The sequence below is a fragment of the Trichechus manatus genome, unplaced genomic scaffold, assembly GCF_000243295.1.
Source record: "Trichechus manatus latirostris isolate Lorelei unplaced genomic scaffold, TriManLat1.0 scaffold00221, whole genome shotgun sequence".
Classification (NCBI taxonomy): domain Eukaryota; kingdom Metazoa; phylum Chordata; class Mammalia; order Sirenia; family Trichechidae; genus Trichechus; species Trichechus manatus.
In genome coordinates this window covers 2,047,732-2,062,267 of record NW_004444157.1, presented here as the reverse complement: position 1 = coordinate 2,062,267, position 14,536 = coordinate 2,047,732, and the positions used below count along the sequence as shown (strand labels likewise).

At 38.1% G+C, this 14,536-nt stretch overlaps 1 protein-coding gene across 1 annotated transcript in view; it reads right to left on the bottom strand.

Moving 5' to 3' along the window:
* Positions 1 to 14,536, bottom strand: part of IL1RAPL2 (interleukin 1 receptor accessory protein like 2) — a 1,202,505-nt gene that overhangs the window by 864,193 nt on the left and 323,776 nt on the right. The gene's annotated exons all lie outside the window — the stretch shown is intronic.

The following is a 14,536-nucleotide window of genomic DNA, read 5'->3' as shown; positions in this document are numbered from 1 at the left end:
GATTAACAATTTGCACCACCCAGGGACTCCTATCAGAATATATACCAAACCAAAACCAAACTCATTGTCATCTAGTTGATTTTGTCTAATAGCGACCCTAAAGGACAGAGCAGAACTGTCCCATAGGATTTCCAAGGTTGTAATCTTTACAGAACCAGACTGCCACATCTTTCTCCTGCAGAGCAGCTGGTGGGTTTGAACCACTGACCTTTCAGTTAGCAGTCAGGTGCTTAACCACTGCACCACCAGGTCTCCTTATCAGTATACATAGCTTTATTCTTTTTTATAGATGTTTTGTAGATCTGTCATATTTTATTTGGCCATATGCCTATTGATGGTCATTAAGGCTGCTTCCAGTCTTTTGCTTTTATAAACATTGCTACATAGAACACCCTTGAACATGCATCTGTACATATGAGTATATCTACAGGAGGGTTTCTCAACCTTGGCACTACTGACAATTTTGATCAGATAATTGTTTGTTGTAGGGGGCTGTCCTATGCACTGTAGAGTGCTCAGCAATGTCCCTGGTCTCTAAACACTAGATGCCAGTAGCGCTCCCCCTTGACCAGTTGTGACAATCAAAAATGTCTCCATCTGTATAACAGGGTTTCTCAACCTTGGCACTATTGACATTTTTGGTCAAATAATTTTTGTTGAAGGGGGCTGTTCTGTACATTGTGGGATATTTGGCAATTTCCATGGCCTCTACCCAGTAGATGCCAGTAGCACCCCCTAATTATTTGTGATAATCAAAAATGTCTCCAGACATTGCCAACTATCCCCTGAAGGGCCAAATCACCCTACACTGAGAATCACTGATCAGTAGGAAAATTCCTAGTAACGTATTTGTGTCTAACTATGTTATCCATTTACTTGCCAACGCTGCATATTACCAAAAGTTAATACGTGCCATTCACTTTAATCTGCATTTATTCATGAGTGAAATTGAAGATTCTTTTCTATGTTTATAAACTATTTATATTTCTCTTTTAGTGAATTGCCTGCTCATATATTTTCTTTTGTGTTGAGTTGTGATCTTTTATTGATTCATAAGAATGTAAATTCTAAGCCTTTATCTGTCCTATGTATTGCAAATATTTCCCAGCTTTTCCCTTTTTCATTATATTTTTCTGTGCATAAATTTTAAATTTTATACAGTGACATTTATTAATATTTTCCATTAGAGTTTCTAGATATTATGTCTTAGGCCTTCTATATTTTAAGACACCCTCTTCCCACCATAGCCTATGCTTACTTCTAATACTTTTACAAGTAGAAGGCCTCACACTACCTAATCTCAGAACCTACTGCATAGCCATGGTAGTCAAAACAGTCTGGTACTGGTACAACAACAGACACATAGACCAATGGTAGAGAATTGAGAACCCAGATGTAAATCTATCCACCTGTGGTCAATTGATCTTTGACAAAGGACCAAGTCTGTTAAATGAGAAAAAGACAGTCTCTTAAACAAATGGTGCTGGTAAAATTGGATGTTCATCTGTAAAAAAATAAAACAGGACCCGTACCTCACACCATACACAAAAACTAACTCAAAATGGATCAAAAACCTAAATATAAAACCTAAAACGATAAAGATCATGGAAGAAAAAATAGGGACAACACTAGGGGCCCTAATATATGGCATAAATACAATACAAACTGTAACTAACAATGCAAAAATACCAGAAGAAAAACTAGATAATTGGGAGCTCCTAAAAATTAAACACTTATGCTCATCAAAGGCTGCACAAAAAGAGTAAAAAGAGAACCTACAGACTGAGGGAAAAAAATTCCATGACATATTCAACAAGGGTCTAATCTCCAAAATCTAAAAAATACTTTAACACCTCAACAACAAAAAGAGAAATAATACAATTAAAAAATGAGCAAAGGATATGAACAGACATATTACCAGAGAAGACATTCAGGCGGCTAACAGACACAGGAGGAAATGCTCACAATTATTAGTCATTAGAGAACTGCAAATTAAAACTACAACGAGATACCATCTTATCCCGATATTACTGGCACGAATCAAAAATACAGAAAATAACCAACGTTGGAAAGGTTTTGGGGAGATTGGAACTCTTATGCACTGCTGGTGGGAATGTAAAATGGCACAACCACTATGGAAGGTGATATGGCACCTCCTTAAAAAGCTAGAAATAGAAATACCATATGATCCAGCAATCCTACTCCTAGGAATACATCCTAGAGAAACAAGAGCCATCACACCAATAGACATATGCACGTCCATGTTTATTGCAGCATTATTCACAATAGCAAAAAGACAAGAACAACCTAAGTGCCCATCAACCAATGAATGGACAAACAAATTATGGCACATATACACAATGTATTACTATGCAACAATAAAGAACAATGATGAATCCATGAAACATTTGACAACAGGGATGAACCTGGAGGGCATTATGCTGACTGAAATAAGTCAATCACAAAAGGATAAACACTGCATGAGATCACTATTATAAAAACCCAAGAAAAGGTTTACACACAGAAAAAAGCAATCTTTGATGGTTATGAGGGAGGGGAGAGGTGAGGAGAAGAAACCACTAACTAGATAGTAGACAAGTGTTAACTTTGGTGAAGGGAAAGACAACACACGATATAGAGGAAGTCAGCACAACTTGACCAAGGCAAAGCATAGAAGCTTCCTAGACACGTCCAAACACCTTGAGGGACTGAGTTACTGGGGCTGAGGGCTGGAGACCATGGTCTCAGGGGACACCTAGGTTAATTGGCATCACATAGTTCATAAAGAAAATGTTCTACATCCTCCTTTGGTGAGTAGCACTGGAGTTTTAAAAGCCTGTGAGTGGCCATCTAAGATACATCTATTGGTCCCATCCCTTCTGGAGCAAAGGAGAATGAAGAACACCGAAAACACAAGGAAAATATTAGTTCAAAGGACTAATGGAACACATGAACCACAGCCTTCACCAGCCTGAGCCTAGAAGAACTAAACGGTGCCTGGTTACCACCACTCACTGCTCTGACAGAGATCACAATACAGTGTCCCTGACAGATCAGGAGGAAAATATAGAACAAGATTCAAATTCACAAAAAAAGACCAAAGTAACCCCCAAGACTATGGCCCCCTGACATGCTGCTAACTCAGAACTGAAGTCACTCCTGAAGTTCACCTTTCAGGCCTATAAAACAAACAATAACACACGTGAGGAACATGCTTCTTAGTTCAATCAAGTATATGAGATCAAATGGGCAACACCTGCCCAAAAGCAAAGATGAGAACGCAGGAAGGGACAGGAAAACTGGACATGGGTGAACCCAGGGTGGGAAGGGAAAGGGGGAGAGTTCTGACACATTATGAAGATTACAACCAATGTCACAAAACAATTTGTGTATAAATTTTTGAATGAGAAGTTAATTTGCACTATGAGCTTTCACCTAAACACACACACACACACACACACACACACACACACACACACACATATTAGGTAGGTAGTTATCTTTACTTTTTTCTCCCTAAATAATTTCAATATAATTTTTTCCTCTATTTTTAATATGGCATCTTAATTATGTATGTTAGCGTTTGGGTCTATTTTGGACTAAAAATTGTTTCTTTGACCTGTCCTCCTATTCCTGCACCTTTAATTACTATATACACACACACGTATATATATATACATGTATATCTATATATATCTATATATATACACATGTATGTATATATACATGTATATATATATACGTGTGTGTGTGTGTCTATATATATGTGTGTGTGTGTGTATATATATAAATGGAGTCCTGGTGGCACTGTGGTTAACAGCTTGTCTGCTAACAAAAGGTCAGCAGTTCGAATCCATCAGTTGATCCATGCAAACTCTATGAGGCAGTTCTACTCTGACCTATATAGGCTCGCTATGAGTCAAAATCGACTTGATGGCAACGGATTTTTTTAAACATATAATATTGAGTTAATTTTTACTTATTACTCCTCTTTTTCAGAACTTCTCTAGTTATTCTCATGTTTATTTTTATATCTCATATGTATTTTAGAATCATTATGCCTAGTCCAAAAAGTTTCCTCAGCATTTTAGCTGTGATCACATTAAATTTTAACATCTTTCCAAGTACTGTCTTCCTATCCAAGAAAAAAAATATTTCTTTCTATCTATACATGCACCTCAGTAAAGTTTTAATTTTTTTAAATATTGGCCCTACAAAGATATTAATTTTTTTCCTAGCTTTCAGATGTCTTTGTACATGGAATCCATTATTTTCTATATTTGTAGATATATGTCTACTTAGTTATACATTATATAATTCTACTAATTTTCAGTTGCTACTACTGAATCTTCCAGGTATACAATGAGATCATTTGCAAATACTGATCGTTGTGCCTCTTTCTTTTAAATTTTTAAAAATCTTATTTCTTTCTTTGTTCTGGAAGTACCAGCCAATGCAATCAGTCTAGTAATAATGGTGATGCTGCCTGTTTCCAACTTCAGTGAGAATGTTCTTAGAGTTTTTAATTAAGTATAATGCTGGTTTTTGTATTGATATTTTATTAATGTTTACTGTGTAAGGAGCTATTCCATCAGCTTTAACTGGAGGTCTAAAAATGGGCTGCAGTAGACTTATAAATGAAGCAGTGTAGAAAATGGACCTGAGCTAAAAGCATCTAGATCAGTGGTTCTCCAGGTGTGGGCTTCAGACTAGCAGCAGCAGCATGACCTGGAAATTTGTTAGAAATACAGATTCTTTCCTCCTCTCCCATCTACTGAATCAGAAACTCTGGAGGAGGGGTGCAGTAATTTGTGTTTTAAGGAGCCCTCCAGGTAATCTGATGCATGCTAAAATATGAGAGTCACCGATCTAGAGCAGCGGTCAGCAATAAGAGCCTGCAGGCCAAATCTGGCCCTGTTGTCTGTTTTTGTAAATCAAGTTTTATTGGAATAGCTATGCTCATTCATTTATTTATTGCTGATGGTTGACTTCACGCTACAACAGCAAAGTTGAGTAGTTGCAACAGAGACAGTCTGGCCGGCAAAGCCTAAAATATGTACTATACGGCTCTTTACAGAAAATGTTTGCCAACCCCTGACACAGAGCAATGGTTCTCAGCCTTGGATGAACATTAGAATTATGTGGGGTGCTTTAAAAAAATACTCATGCCAGAGTTTCCTAAGTTACAATTTACATAGGATCTCTAGGGTGGGATCCATGCATGAGTTTTTGTTGTTGTTTTGGTTTGTTTCTGAAGCACCCCACTTTATTCCAGTGTCAGCCAAGGTTAGAACCACTGGCCTCAGTGTGAGGTAACAAGCAAGGACAATAGCAAAAGGGGGAAAACGGAGCAGATAAGAGACCCTTCGAGGGGAAATACCACAAGGCTGGCAAAGTGATAGGCTGTGGAGGGCACTGAGGTTTCAAGGGTAAGTGACTGGAGGATTGATAGTGCCATTAAGAAAAACAGGGAATTCATGAGGAAAAGCTAGTACAGAGAGGGCACAGTAAGTTACTTTTTAATATACAGGTAGTCCCCAACTTTACAACTTATGATGGGGTTCCATTCTGATGACTCTGCCATAAGTTGGTTCTGACATAAGCCAAATATCTTTTTTTTTTTTTTTTAGTTTTCATCATTGCTTGCTATACGGCAGTTTTTGAACAGTAAATTATAACATTGAACATCTGCGAGTGAACATTTGAGAATGATAACATCAGTAAATTATGTGCTGCAACATTGTATGTAGTACGTATTACTAATGATAAGATGCACACACACACACAAAACAGATGGTCCTAAGCGTGGTTCATTGTAACTCAAATACATCAAAAATTGGGGACTATCTGTATTCTAAACTATTTCAGACATTCATAAAGGCTAAATGTTAATACAATTAACAACCCTGAGGCATCATCCCAGCTTAGGAACATAACCAATAGAGTTGAAGCCCCTCGTGTTGCATGTACTCCCTGTACGTTGCATTTCCATTCCTATTCTCCCACTAAGAGGCAGCCACTATTTTGAATTAGGTGTTCATCATTCTCTTGCACACTTTTAAAGATACGTACAAATATAGCATAAGTACAGGACAGAGTACAACTGCCTCATAGGGTTTCCAAGAAGCAGCTGGTAGATTCAAACTGCTGACCTTTTGGTTAGCAGCCTGAACTCTTAACCACTGTGCCACCAGGGCTCCATCAATATGTAATATTGTTTTATATGTCATTATAACTCTTTTGTTACCATTGGCATAAACTGTATGCCAGCCACTTTTTATGCCTCTGGGCCTCAGAGGTAAGGCGTTATTTCGGTTCTAATGCATTTAGCGTCAAGGTGGGTACTTTTGAAATGTGTGAAGCTCAGCAGACCAGAGGTGGAGCCTCATTGTTGTGTAGGTTGAGCCTTCTATTAGGTGATGCTTCCCGGATGTGTTAGTTTGTAAACTTTTGCCTTTTTTTTCCTTTATTTCTGTGAGATAAGGCTTGCAAGCATGATTACGGCTTTCCTGTGTGATAGTTAGGGAGCCGTGATGGGTTTGTTTTAGTCTTTCTATGTCATATTTAGAAACCCAGAGGTTCTCCATGTAACCTAATGGAAAGACGCCTGCAACAACTTACTTATTTAGCTTTCATTGGTATATTGTCATACCACAGATGGGTGGCACCACAGTGCCACTCACCTCATTGGTGGCTTATATTACCAGATATTTCTCAAAATCCATATTGCCAACCCAAAATGTAAACACACTCAATTAGTAAGCATACATCCCAACACTGAAAACACATGCCATCAAAAAAAAAAAATTAAGAAGAAAAAAATGTAAGGCATAATTTACAGAAATGGAACTATACTGTACATTTAATTTGGTAACTTGTTTCATTGTTCATTGTTCTATCAATATTATGTTGATATATAGCTCTAGTTCATTTATTTTCACTGCTGTTTTATTTTATAGCTATACTACAAGTTATTTATCCACTCTCCTATCATTGATAGGTGTCTTGTGTACATTTTTTTTATTACAAACAAGAAATTCTTGTACTTATCTTACACATCTCCTGATGCAAATGTACAAAAGTTTCTTTAGGGACCATACCTAGGAATGGGATTACTGATTTGTAGGCTATGCCTATCTTCAATTTTATTAGCTATTCACATGTCGTTGTTTTACCATGGAGTCAATTCCAACTCACAGTGACCCTATGTGACAGCTATTGACATATTCCCCCTCAGAGTACTTGAACCAATTTAAACTCCCACCAGTAGTGTATAAGAGTTCCCATTCCTGCATACTTTCACCGACAGACTTTAAATTTCTACTAAGCTTGTGAAGAAATTACATATAATTTTAGATATAATTTACATATCTCTGATTAGAAGTGAATTTAAGTATTTTTTTGTATGTTTATTGGCCATTCAGTTTCTGCTTCTTGTGAACTGCCTGTTCATAACTTTTTTTTTTCCTAATTTTCTCTTGGATTGTTTTTTCTTGTTGATTAGTAGGAATTCTTTATATTTTATGCTGGATACTAATTATTAGTTGATTTTATGCCTTGCAAACACCTTCTCCCAGTCTGTGGCTTATCTCTTCATTTTTTTTTAATTGTACCTTTTGATGGTCGGGAAGATTTTAATTCCAGTATAGTATAAATATATTAATATTTTCCTTTATGTTTTATTTTTTAATTTTAAAAAGAATTCTTTCTTACTCTGAGGTCATAAATTTAACTCTTTTTTGTCTTGTTCTAAACATTTTGAATGTTTTCTTTTTACATTTAGGCCTGTAAAATGTTTGGAATTTATATTTGTGTATGGTATGAAACAGTTGAGTTTGTTGTTGTTACCTACCCTTGAGTTGGTTTCAGCTCGTGGTGATTCCCTGTATAATAGAACAAAACACTGCCCAGTTCTGCACCATCTTTATGATCACTGGTATGTTTGAGTACATTGTGTCAATCTACCTCCATGATATGAAGTAGAGATCCCTCCTTTTAAATGTTAAAAACCAGTGGACCAAGCACCATTTATTGAACAGCTATCTTTTCCCTGCTAATTTTCAATGCCAACTCTCTCTCATATGAAATTTTCCTATATGGAAAGGATTTTTTCCTAGGATCTTTATTCTATTGGCATAGTTGTCATAAAAGTGAGCTATCTTAATTACTACTGCTTTATTGATAAGTCTGATATTGAGTAAGCCATGTTCCTCCTACCCTCCATTCTTAAAAATTTTCTCAGATATTCTGGGTCCTTTGTCCATCCATATCCATTCTGGAATCAGCTTGTGTTGTTCCAAGATGGGAAAATATTCCCAGGGCAGCTTGCAACTTCACTGTTAACTCATTATTGTAGTTTCCAGATCCCTTTTTGTTTTGGGTCCTGGCAGTTTTCTCTGAATTTCTTATAAAAGCAGCCAAGCATTTAAGAGGAATATTTGTTATACGTTTTCAAGTATTTCCTGTATTTCAAGTATTTCATGAAGATGTCCAAGACATCTAGTCTGCCATTATTTCCAAAGCTAATTAATATTCATAAATTGTATCTGTATGTGTTTGATGTTGATTCAGGTAGAGATAGATATGTGTAGAGAGTTATTTCTTCTTTTTCTTGGATACATAAGAAATGAATCCCTGGAAAAATGTAGTACCATGATAAAGGCAGGTAATATAAAATGACAAGTCATCCATTACACATATTTCTTGGGCAAAGCCACGGGAGATTTTTGTTCTCTGAAGCTTTTGTTTAGGAATTAGTTGAAATGAATGAATATAAACGGACATTAGTTCAGAAAAGCAGTTACTGAGCAATTTTAAACACATCCTAGGTTGATCAGTGAATGCTGAGTAACATGCGCTAACCATCAAATTTCATAAATCATCAAAAGTCCATGTGAACCTAATACAGATTCATAAAAGAGTGTCTGAATGTATAATTATATGTGTGTGTGTCATTCATCCATCCCATCATTAAATTACAGTAAATGTGGAAATGAATCCCATATACTTGAAAAATACCTTGTTTTTCTTATTTGTGAAGATACTCTGGTTTTGTTTTGATTTTAATCCTATCCAAAGAACCTATTAAAGCAAGATTGAGAAAAACTTGGTGTCAGAAATATTAGAATGGAAGTGGAGGAAACAGAAGAGTTAAAAAAAAAAAAGGAAGCATTTTGTTTTTATTCTGCCCCATTTTAGACTCCGAACTTAAAATTGTCATCTATTTCAGGATGTATACATACTGGTCCTAGGAAGGTAAAGGGCACTGCTGATACATTATTTGGGTCCAGGGGCATGGAATCTATTTATTAGCCCTAAGGGCACAACAAGATCCAGGGGTGATTTCTAATTCGGGATGGCAAGTGAGGACATTAACCCCATTAATGTCCATGAGAAACACCTAGATGTCAGAATGTTTTCCATAAAGCCATACTGATGAGTGCAGGGCATGCTCAGCATTCCTGAAGAAGATGACTTCTTGTTATGCAAATAACATTACTGTGTGAGATAAGATTACATATGAACAATTAGATTCATGGTGAAACCTCCTGGTTGGAAGAGCAAACTACAGCCTTAAGACTATTCACATATTTTTCATAATCAAAATAATGTGAAGAAGCTATGTTTTTATGACTTCTTTTTAATAAAGCCCAACTTACACTTACTAAAACCTAGAAAAAACTCTATCATAACAACCAAAACCAAACCTGCTGCCGTCGAGTCGATTCTGACTAATAGCGACCCTATAAGACAGAGTAGAACTGTCCCATAGGGTGTCCAAGGAGCAGCTGGTGGATTTGAATTGCCGACCTTTTGGTTAGCAGCCGAGCTCTTAACTACTGTGCCACCAGATCTCATTTTTGAAATACGATGGCTCCCATTAACATACTACTACCAGATTCAGCACAATATTCAATACTTTGTCACCAAGACCCCAAAGATCATGGGTACTTTCATGCTGGCACGCAGCCACATGTAATCAGAAGAACTGGTTACTATCTCTCATAGGTGAAGAAATCCAAGTAAGTAGTGACAATGATGACTATTAACAATGACGAAAATACAGAGAAACCAGTGAGAGCCGGAACTTGACGGGACTGCCTTGTTTTTCCGGGTCTCCTAAGTTTTCTGCCTTTGACAGCGTACAGTCTTACCACTTTGATATCACTCTCTATTAGTGGAAAATAGTTGAGTTTTCTTTCTCTGACAGGTTTCTGCCTTACACAGGTTCTGGCTTTTGCAGGTTTTACTGTAATACCTAGTATCTGTATAAACTTTTTACCAGGCAGGAAAAAATAAGATAACAGCCATCTAACACCCTGTTATATACATAGAGCATATAGTATCAGCCTCTTTGTCCACATAGGGGAAGCAGAGGCTCAGTGAAGGAGAATGAATTATGAAGCTGAATGTGGGAGATTGTAGAGTCACCCCAGGATTGTAGAGCAAAGCAATAAAAAAAAAAAAAACACAATTAAGGTCTTTAAAACAGCACCTTCCCATGTCCCTAAACTGGGGTCTTGATGATGGCTTATAGCAAAAATGAAGTTCTCTCAGCTTCAGCCCTAAAGAGCCCTTCTCAAGTCTTCCAGGTAAATGAATGTTAAGCATTTAGCACGGTACCTGGCAGGGAGTAGGCTGTGCACTAAATGGTCCTGGTGGTGGTTATCATTAGTAGCAGCCGCTGATTTAGAGTTTCCTACTCTCTACACTTGAGGCAAATGATTCTTCCTCTTGCCAGTGCTTTTCCTTAACACTTTCCATTGCTTCTTATAAAAAAGAAGTCAATAAACCTCAAGAAAATGCCTAAAATACCTTAGTCACCATGAAGAGGTCTCCTTAGCCTCATCATATTGATGGTCTTTATCTTTAGGTGCACATAGCAGAAATCTTGGCTGTTAGCTTCCAAAGTGCATTTGCTTACCTTTAAAATCTTTCTGGGCCTACATTAGGAGACTGACTTAAAGGTGCCAACTTTTTTAGAGCTCTGTTGTCCAGCAGTGAGTAAGGAAGAAGCAAGGTGCCTGGAAACATACCTGAAGCTAGCCAAACCATACCCTCCAGCTTTGCAGGGTACCTAGGAAACATTTTGGTCCATGAAGTCCTACAACAGATTCTGAGCTGCTGTTGCTTATGATGGCCACAGAGGCAGGAAGCAACAAGAAACAAAGCACACACCAAGCTCTCAAAGTCTGGCATTTCTGCTGGTAAACTCTCCAGGAGACCAGTGGTATCTACTCTCCAACACAGCCTAAGGGAAGTGCCTAAAGCTTCGAACATCAGCATTGGTTGGAAATCTATGACACTCAAAATTTTGGTGATGAACGTGTCAGAGAAATGTAGAAACTTTTTTCATTTAAAAATAACAACAGCAAAAGCTGAGCATACTTATGTGCCAGGCACTGTGCTAAGTGTTCTTTCTATGTGCATTATTTCACTTAATGCTGAAAACAGTCCTATAAGGTAACCAGTTGCTATTGAGTTGATTCTGACTCATGGTGACCTCATGTGTGTCAAGTAGAACTGTGCTCCACAGGGTTTTCAATGGCTGATTTTTTGGAAGGAGATCGCCAGGCCTTTCTTCTGAGGTGCCCCTGCCCTGGGTAGACTCGAACCTCCAACCCTTTGGTTAGCAGCCAAGCTCATTAAACATGTACACCATTCAGGGACTCCCTCCTATTAGGTAAAATTCCCCGTTTTACAGATGAGGAAACGGAAGCACAAAGAACTTATGTGACACGCCCGAGGTTTCACACCTAGCATGTGGCACAACAAGAGTTTAAACCCAGGTAGTCTCATTCCAAGGCTATGCTCTTTACTACCCATTCTCTTAATCAATTCTCTCTACTGCTTCTTCAGCTCAACTAATACCATAACAAAAAAAAGAAAGTATTAAAAGAGGTACGCTTTGGTATTTGGCGCCACAGGTGCAGTGTAATGTCTAAGGTCATGCACACAGAGGACTCTAAGTGATAGGATGAAGAAAAACAAAAACATCCAGGCCCTGCCAAAAGCAGCTCTCGCCAGTCTCCAAAGCCATCATTAGCATTATCCTCTTGTGGAGTATAAAACAAAACCAAACAAAACAAAACTCATTGCTGACAAATCAATTCCGACCCTATAGGGCTGAGTAGAACTGCCCCATAGAGTTTCCAAGGAGTGGCTGGTGGATTCAAACTTCAGACTTTTTGGTTAGTAGCCAAGCTCTTAACCATTGCACCACCAGGGCTGTGGGGTATAACGGACAGAAAAAAAGTGAAGCCACAGAATGCCAGAGGCTATGCATCGTCTCTTCTAAGCAAACACTGACACTGTGACCGGCAAAGAGATAATTGCTGCTTTCCTTTCACTGGAGCTCCACTTTGGGATACTTTTCCTTTAGGGGTAATCTAATCTGATAAACCACTCTAGAAAATGAAATTTCTTCCTGAATCATTGGCAATCAGAAAAGGAACCATATTTATATTTTTCTATTGGGAATTTTGCCAGCCATTATTTACCACCTATACCGTCTCTGGAATTAAACACAATTTTCTGAAAAATAACAGCTCCATCTATTGGTCTGGCCTCTAAGAAGTTTTTCAAAGGTAGATAATTTGCAATCGGAATCACCAACTCATCCTACTCTCCATATTTTCCTCCAGCATGAAGCTTAAGAACTGCACAAAGAAAATGTCTTGCCAGACTGGAAAGCCAAGACCATTCCCTAACTAACATGCGATGCCTCATCTTTTAAAATGTTTTTTTCCCTTTGGCCTTCTGCCCCTTTGGCTATCCTTATGCTATTCTTTCCGTAAGAGTGTATCTCCTTTCTTTTATGGAAACTTACGTTGTGGTAATTTTGGTCACTGAAATTCTTTCAATAGTCAACTATCTTTTGCATGCTATTATGTTCCAGATCCTGTGCTAAGCCCTTTCCCGTATGTGATTATATTAATCCGAATGATTTACAGGCCAGTAAACTTACCTTCCAAAAAGTTATATACGCAAAAGCCTCCAAAGCTATGATTCAAAATTAAGTCTTCTCTTTCTGAGTCTACTGCTCTTTTGACTGCAACCTAGTTTAAAGGTAAAGAATACTGAAGTAAAAGAGGAAAAGAGTAATAATGTAAATACACTGTATGTGTGTGTGCACATGCACACACCCACAACACAGTTCTTGACATTGTAAGTTTGACCAAACACAACTCTTTTCTGCCTACTCCTCAGATCTAAACTGAAGTCTCCCTCCCCCATGAAGCCTTTCTCACTTCTTCAAGCCCATGGAGGTCTCCCCCTATAGCACTTAGTGCCTTTTCCACTCCATTGATAATAATATATTTTGTTTTGTATTTTAAAGATACTCTGGTGTCAGCTGTGGCTCTTTAGAAACTACCAAGCTACCTCTTTCATTTTCTCCTGCCATTCCATTCTAAGTATCTAGTCACGTGGGAAGCACACGGTGTTCAATAAACACTAGCTTCATTCATTCAATCATTCATTCAGCAAATATTTCTTGAGCACCTACTCTGGCCAAGACACTGTTCTGGGAGCTGGAGATAAAGTGCTGAATATAAGGCAGACAAGGCCTCTACTCTTAAGTAGTTTACATTCCTGTGGGGAGATCAAACAATAAACAAATGAATACACTAGGTAATTTCAGTTACTAATGTGTTCTATGGAAAAATAAAGCAAAGTAATGGGATAGAGAGTTCCTGGAGGGATGGCGTCGATGGGTAAGGGGAGCTCCTTTATATAGATTAGTCAGAGAAGAACTCTCAAATGAGATGACAATTGAGCTGAGACTGGGAGGAGCCTTGAAAAATATTGACCATGTTAAAGAGACCCAAGTCATGCTAACAGTACCACCCTCTAGCATCAGGACATGGCTGGCAGCAAAACTGACATCATTTCACAGGGAGGAGACGAAGGGATCCAGCAACTCAACTCAGACAAAGCTGAAGGGTGAATTCAGACCTCTGGTCAGGTAAGACATAAAAAAGCAGGCAAGGGCTCAGGATCCAGAAGATCAGCTGGAATGCCCCAAATGTGCTCTAACTCCAAGGCAGCAATGTTTGACCCCTGGCTGCTTTTCCTCTTTCTTCAAAGCATCAGTGACACTGAGCCTGCCGGTAGGTCAGTGGAGGGCCACTGATTGGCCCCAAGATTGTTCTGATTCTTACTATAGTATGTTGAGAGAATAGAGTTCTTGGAATGCTTTTATAAACTTTTTCACACCCTCTCCTCTGCCTCTCACCCAAAGATCATTATTTTCCGTTACTGTAGAGAAACGCCCTTCCAAGCATTTTTCAAATGCAAAGCAATCAAAATATGAAGTGGCATCATTTTAATTCATGTCATCTTTTCAAAAACAAAGTTAGAGGAGACTTCCAGCAAAATGGCACTCTAGGCAGAAGCACCACACCGTCCCTCCACAGCAAAGATCCAAAAAACTAAGCCAAACAGAGAAAACAATCCTGAAACCCTAAAACATCAAATGAAGAGATAAAGAGCTCAGCCAAGCACCAAATGGAGTGAGAAAACTGACAGAGAACGG